The sequence below is a fragment of the Camellia sinensis genome, chromosome 3 (assembly GCF_055761805.1).
Source record: "Camellia sinensis isolate YWXY chromosome 3, ASM5576180v1, whole genome shotgun sequence".
In the NCBI taxonomy this organism is placed as follows: Eukaryota; Viridiplantae; Streptophyta; class Magnoliopsida; order Ericales; family Theaceae; genus Camellia; species Camellia sinensis.
In genome coordinates this window covers 165,843,075-165,849,074 of record NC_138963.1, presented here as the reverse complement: position 1 = coordinate 165,849,074, position 6,000 = coordinate 165,843,075, and the positions used below count along the sequence as shown (strand labels likewise).

Sequence of the window (6,000 nt, the reverse complement as noted above, 5' to 3'; positions counted from 1 at the left end):
CAAATTAAAATTAAGGCTTGTATCCTATTCAAGTGAGATAGACTACATAAATCATTTTTCACTATTCTACTCTATCAATGTTTGTATACTTGATTAATTATACAAATTCACATGGATTACATAATATGCCAAAAGTACTCTTTCACTTGAGCTAACATATGTTAAAAAATGCCATATGTTAAAAAATGGGTAATACTAGAATGAAGATGCCAAAAGTACTCTTTGCCCTAGTTTATGTAGCAAATGGGTTGATTCACCCCAAGCATTGCCCTAATTTTTCATTTGAAACACATTTCAATAACAATGCCCTAATTGAGGGCATTTCGTACTTCATATTCTGTGTGTTTTGACACACACACACACACACACACATATATATATATATATATATATATGTATGTATGTGTGTGTGTGTAAACAGAGACAGATAGAAACTGAGGCAAATCGAGAGGGAGATACAGAGAGAGGGAGAGACAGATGCGAAATTCAAACATACCTGTGAGGGAGTTCGGGGGATGATCCAGTTCGGGGGAGTTCGGGCGATGGAGACTATTCCTGTACAGAAAAGGGCAGAGGCGTGAGTGTACATATGATTTGGGAAAATAATCCAGTATATATGGAATCAATGTTGTGAATATATGATTCGTGTGTGTGTGTAAACAGAGAGAGAGAGAGAGAAAGAGGGAAACCGAAAGGCCATGTGAGATGTTTAAGAAATGGAGAGGGAGATACAGAGAGAGAGAGGGAGATACCTGTACAGCAACTCTTGCGATGGAGACAGAGCAGTGATAGAGGCAGGAGTGCGAGAGGGAGGGAACTGGGATCCTTTTGCAATGCAAATAGAAAAAGTAATATTCCCTCCACAATTTCGTGGGACGTTTGGCGACCAAAATGAAATTAGTCGCCGAAACTAATTAATTCTAAAGCAACCTTTTGGCGACCAAAATTTTGGTCGCGAAAGGTATAAAAGTGAAATTTTTTTTTTTTTTTTCTTTTCATTCGACAAAACAAATCGAAAAATTATAATTTTGTTCTAAAATTTCAAAAAAAAATCGGTAAAGATAAAAAATAACAAAAACAAATAGTAAATAAAAATAGTAAAATCGAACCAATGAGCAAATCGAACCGTAACATAACAAATATATTAAAATTATATTTAAATAAAAATATAAGTAATAAAATTTTAAATTATAAATATTAAATTATCTTAAATATTTGTCCTAATATTTTTTTCAAAATACAAAATTTAAAATTTTTTTCAAATACATAATTTAAAAATTTTCCCTATAATTCAATATTGTAAATATTTTTTTAAAAGACTAATACTATACAAATAGAAAAATTTATTGTGAATTTCTTATTTTAAAATAAATTAATATAAAAAACAAATTTATTTATAATAATCATATTATCGCATTATTGTCAAAATTTATTTATTAATTTTAAATTTTTTTTTGGGTGGTATGAATTAGAATAGAGATGAGATTGAGAAGTTTTTTTTCTTCCACAGGACTAATAAAAAAATAAAAGAAATCAAACACAAACTCAAACACAGGGAAGCCTTCAAATTGGTCCCAGATTTGAAACGGTCAACTGTGATCAAGATTTTGTCTGCTTTTGTCTTTCCAACTCTGTAATTCACTTCTTTCCAATACATAGGTCGATTGATATATACATATATACATATATATATATATATATATATACACACATTTCCAGAGACACATGATTTTCATTTTTCTTCTTTTTTCTCTTCTCCAGGATCCCCAAATTCCTCATATATATACACACACATTTGCAGAGATATATTAATAGTGAAACTCACAACTGTTATGTTGCTGATAAAATCCACCCTTGTTCTGAGAGGCTTTATGAAATGTTGCATGAACTCTTTCTATTGATGAAGGGAGACACTAATTTTACAGATTTTGAATATTTTATGTAATCAGTACACTGTATTGTGCCTAAGTTATGTGGTGGTGCAACGGACGGAGTGAATTCAAATATAAGAATATTTGAGATTAAAGAAAATTGACTTATTATCTTCTTTAATTCAAGCTGTCATCATCAAAATTAAGGTCAATTAACTGTCATAATATTATCATCAGGATTGCCTCTAGTCTATAAAAGTGGATCAGGCATGCAGTGTTGCTATAGACTAAATTTGTTTTGGTAGTCAAAACTGGTCGCCAAAAATGTGTTTTCTTGTAGTGTTGTTATATAACTATTTTCCCAACTTTGAAAATATTTGTAGAAATGGTGTGGTGCAACCACAGTAGTAGTAGTTGTGGTGGTGGTGATGTGATGATAGTTATGAGGTGGTTTGATGATGTGATGCGGTGATGGTGATAGGATAGTGGTGACATAGACGGTGGTAGCATTGGGAATGATAGTGAATCTTCATCTACTAAGGCCTCTTTTGTGAAGACTAAAAAAATCAAAAATTCAGTTTTTAATATATTTTCGGTCGCATCATTCTCTTTATTTTTAATCTACTAAGGCCTCACGGTAGTAGTAGTTGTGGTGGTGGTGATGTGATGATAAAAGTCAGATAAAGAAGAGAGATAGAGAGAGAGAGACAGAGATAGAGTGATGAGCGAGAGAGAGAGATAGACAACGTGGCTGCTAAAAGTGTATTTTCTTATAGTGGATGGATAAATCGAGAAGGAGCTCGATAAATTAAATTCATCAGACTGACCTGTAACTATGCCTTTAAATTTTTGCAATGTAAAACTATCGACAAACAGCCAATAACAAGTTGCCCATTTTAGCATACCTTTCGCGTGAGGGCCCAATTATTAAAAGATGTGTTCAACCATCAAATGAAAGCTGTCTACTTCTTCCATCTAAAAATAATAATCTATTTTCAGAATTTAATTTCTTTTTATAATACAATTATTACATTTTAAAAATATTAATTTTTCAAAATTACCTTTTGATAGTGTATTTTTTTAGACATATCAATTGTCATAATTGTACTTTTTGTATTATTAATGGACTAGCGTATGCCCGTGCCTGAAGGCACGGTATAAATAATGTTAGGACTATAATATAATTATAATCGCAACACTATTTTAAATTTAAGATTAAAATACAATTATAAAAATATATTTAACAGACTATACTCTACAATTCCAAACAAATCAAATATTAAAAAAATTAAATATCAAATAATGCACACCTTTCAATAATTTTTTTGTTGGTAAACCATAACAGTAATAATTTTTCTCTGAATTTTATTTGTCATTTTTTTTAGTCTGTTGCAATTTGTTTCAACAATTTAAAAAAATTTAAAAAAAGAGGAGGAATTTGCTTGAATCTGAGCCTTGAACACATATATGAGCTCAAATCTTTTTTTTTTCTTTTATAAAAATTAAAAAAAAAATAAAAAAAGGCCTCAGATCTATCTTACTCTCTTTCTCTCTTATCTGTTGAAAATATCTAAGCAGCAAATAAAAAAATGATAAAAGAGAGGACCTCTCCTGTGAAGCAATTCATCAAGCATTTAGTAGACAAAGGAGAATAAGGTATATGTTGATCCAACTTACCAATTACCAATATTGCTTAACTAAACAAATTAAAATCACAAATCTAACAGAGAAGCAGCAATAAATTGTAAGCAACGTAAAATTAATTTTTATTGATACAATAGTCAAAAATAAACAATTTCTCTAAAAAGAATATTACTATATAACATTCTAATAATTTAATATAAGACTTATTCCACACTATATAAACAACGTAAAATTTATTATTTAAACTAATATATTAATTATTTGATTTTTTTTTTAAAGATAAGGATAAATGGATTTATTTTTTTCCCACAATTTACATTACTTATTTATTCATATGTATAAAAACTTATTATTTCATATTTTCTCAATCATATATTATTTTCAATTTTTATTTTCGAGTCATTAAATTTCTAATTGATGCATATTTAAAAAATACAGGTTAATATATCTTACATAATTACAAAAATGTAAAAATAAATAAATATAGAAGTAAAAAAATCAAAATAAAAAATCTAATGGCCTTCCAATAAATTACAATTTTTGATAGAGAATGAAAGATTAAGAAATCATTTGACAATAATAAACAATTCAAACAATCTCTCATTTATTACACCTAAAATTAAAATTAATCTTTACTTGAATGGAGAAATTATTATACTAATATAATTGATGATTTGACAAATATTTTTCTGATACAGTAGAAGAGGCATGATCCACCATAAAGCTACATGACTCTGATAAGTCAAGATCAATGTTTTCAACTCCATTTGTGATTGCAGAACTGATCCACTGATCAATGTGAAGAGCAGAATCCTTGATCAAGGGAAATTGGACAGCAAAAGAGCCCACTTTTGTGCCTTTGCATCATTGGTGCATAAAGTGATTGACCCGCTTTATAAACTTACACCTCTGCAGTTTCCTATCCAACTCGGATTGACAATTAGATATGCTATTGGAGTAAACAATGCTCCCAAGTATATTAGCAGAATCAAAATAGAGGTCAGCATGATCAATCCAAATGAACTGCCATCGTTCTGATAGGACGCTAGTTCTCACAGCCTCTTTCAATGGCAGCATAGAAATGATTTTGGAAAGAATCCCATCTGGTAGTTGAATTTGGACACACATAAGTTAAAAAAATAAGCATACATCTGTAATTTTACTTAAGCATACATCTGTAAAAAAATCAATATCAGTACAGATTTGGGTTTTGAATTTGGACACACAAAAATTACAGATGCTTGCTTAACACATATATTACTTAAGCCAAATTCAAATACCCAAATCTTTTTATAACATATGTTTGTCATTATAAAAATTCAAAATTCCCAAAGCATGTTTTACTTCTTAAAAATGGATTCTGCACTCCATTTTTACTTCTTTAAGCATGTTTTTTATAAACAAATGTTTTTTACTTCTTATAAACAGATGTTTTTTACTTCTTATAAAATGGAGTATTTTTGTTCGAAAAAATCTGCTCATTATAGAGATATTACATTCCGTAATATTACTTCTTATGGATTGATGCTCATTATAAAGATGATTTGGGATTAGTAATATTTTATAAAGATTCAAAAACAGATTCAAATATTACTTATCACCACCTTTATCTGCATAAGCAATCAACAATGAGAACAAAGAACAAAGAGAACAATGGCAATACCAGAAAACCCGAACCAGAAAACCCAGAAAACCCAGCAGCACAAACCCATGAAATGGACAGCTCAAGAAAACCCAACTGTCGATTCAGTTAAAAAATGGAACAACCTCTCAGACCCATTCAAACAAACACTTAATGGGTGTGAAGCCCTGGACTGAAAAAGAAGATTAGAATCAAAATGATAAAAAGAAAATCTGAAAGCAAGAAGAGATAGCAAGAATTAATCAGAACTAACCCATGAAATGGACAGCTCAAGAAAACCCAACTGTCGATTCAGTTAAAAAATGGAACAACCTCTCAAACCCATTCAAACAAACACTTATTGGGTGTGAAGCCCTGGACTGAAAAAGAAGATTAGAATAAGAGAAAGAGAAGTAAAATGATAATCAGAAAATCTGAAAGCAAGAACAGATAGCAAGAATTAATCAGAAGTGATAATTGAAGATCGCAAGAACAATTGAAAAGTGATAATCAAACAACAGAGCAATTGAAGCAATGGGTACGGAGAGAAAATAATAACTAAAAATTTTGAAAAATCAAACAACAGAGTGATAGAGACCACATTTATTTATGATCGCAAGAACAATTGAAAAGTGATAATCAAACAATAGAGCAATTGAAAAGTGATCTTACCTGGAGAGCAGAAGAAGAAGAAGAAGAACAGGGCTGGAGAGCAGAGAGATAAAAGAGGGAATGGGGTGGGTGAGAACAAAGAGGGGAATAGATAAAGATTAATAGAGTGATCTTAAAGATAGAAGGAGATGAGACGTGGGTGAGTAGAATGGAGATGAGACGTGGGTGAGCAGGTACTTTAGTGTTTGGGCG

The 6,000-nt window shown here is 30.4% G+C and overlaps 1 long non-coding RNA gene across 1 annotated transcript; it reads right to left on the bottom strand.

Moving 5' to 3' along the window:
• Positions 1–4,073: 4,073 nt before the first annotated feature.
• Positions 4,074–5,329, bottom strand: LOC145821183 (uncharacterized). The gene is made up of 2 exons (XR_014363213.1): positions 5,179–5,329; positions 4,074–4,618 (listed from the first exon to the last, which is right to left on the bottom strand). It is a non-coding gene; the product is annotated as an uncharacterized LOC145821183 (long non-coding RNA).
• Positions 5,330–6,000: the final 671 nt, after the last annotated feature.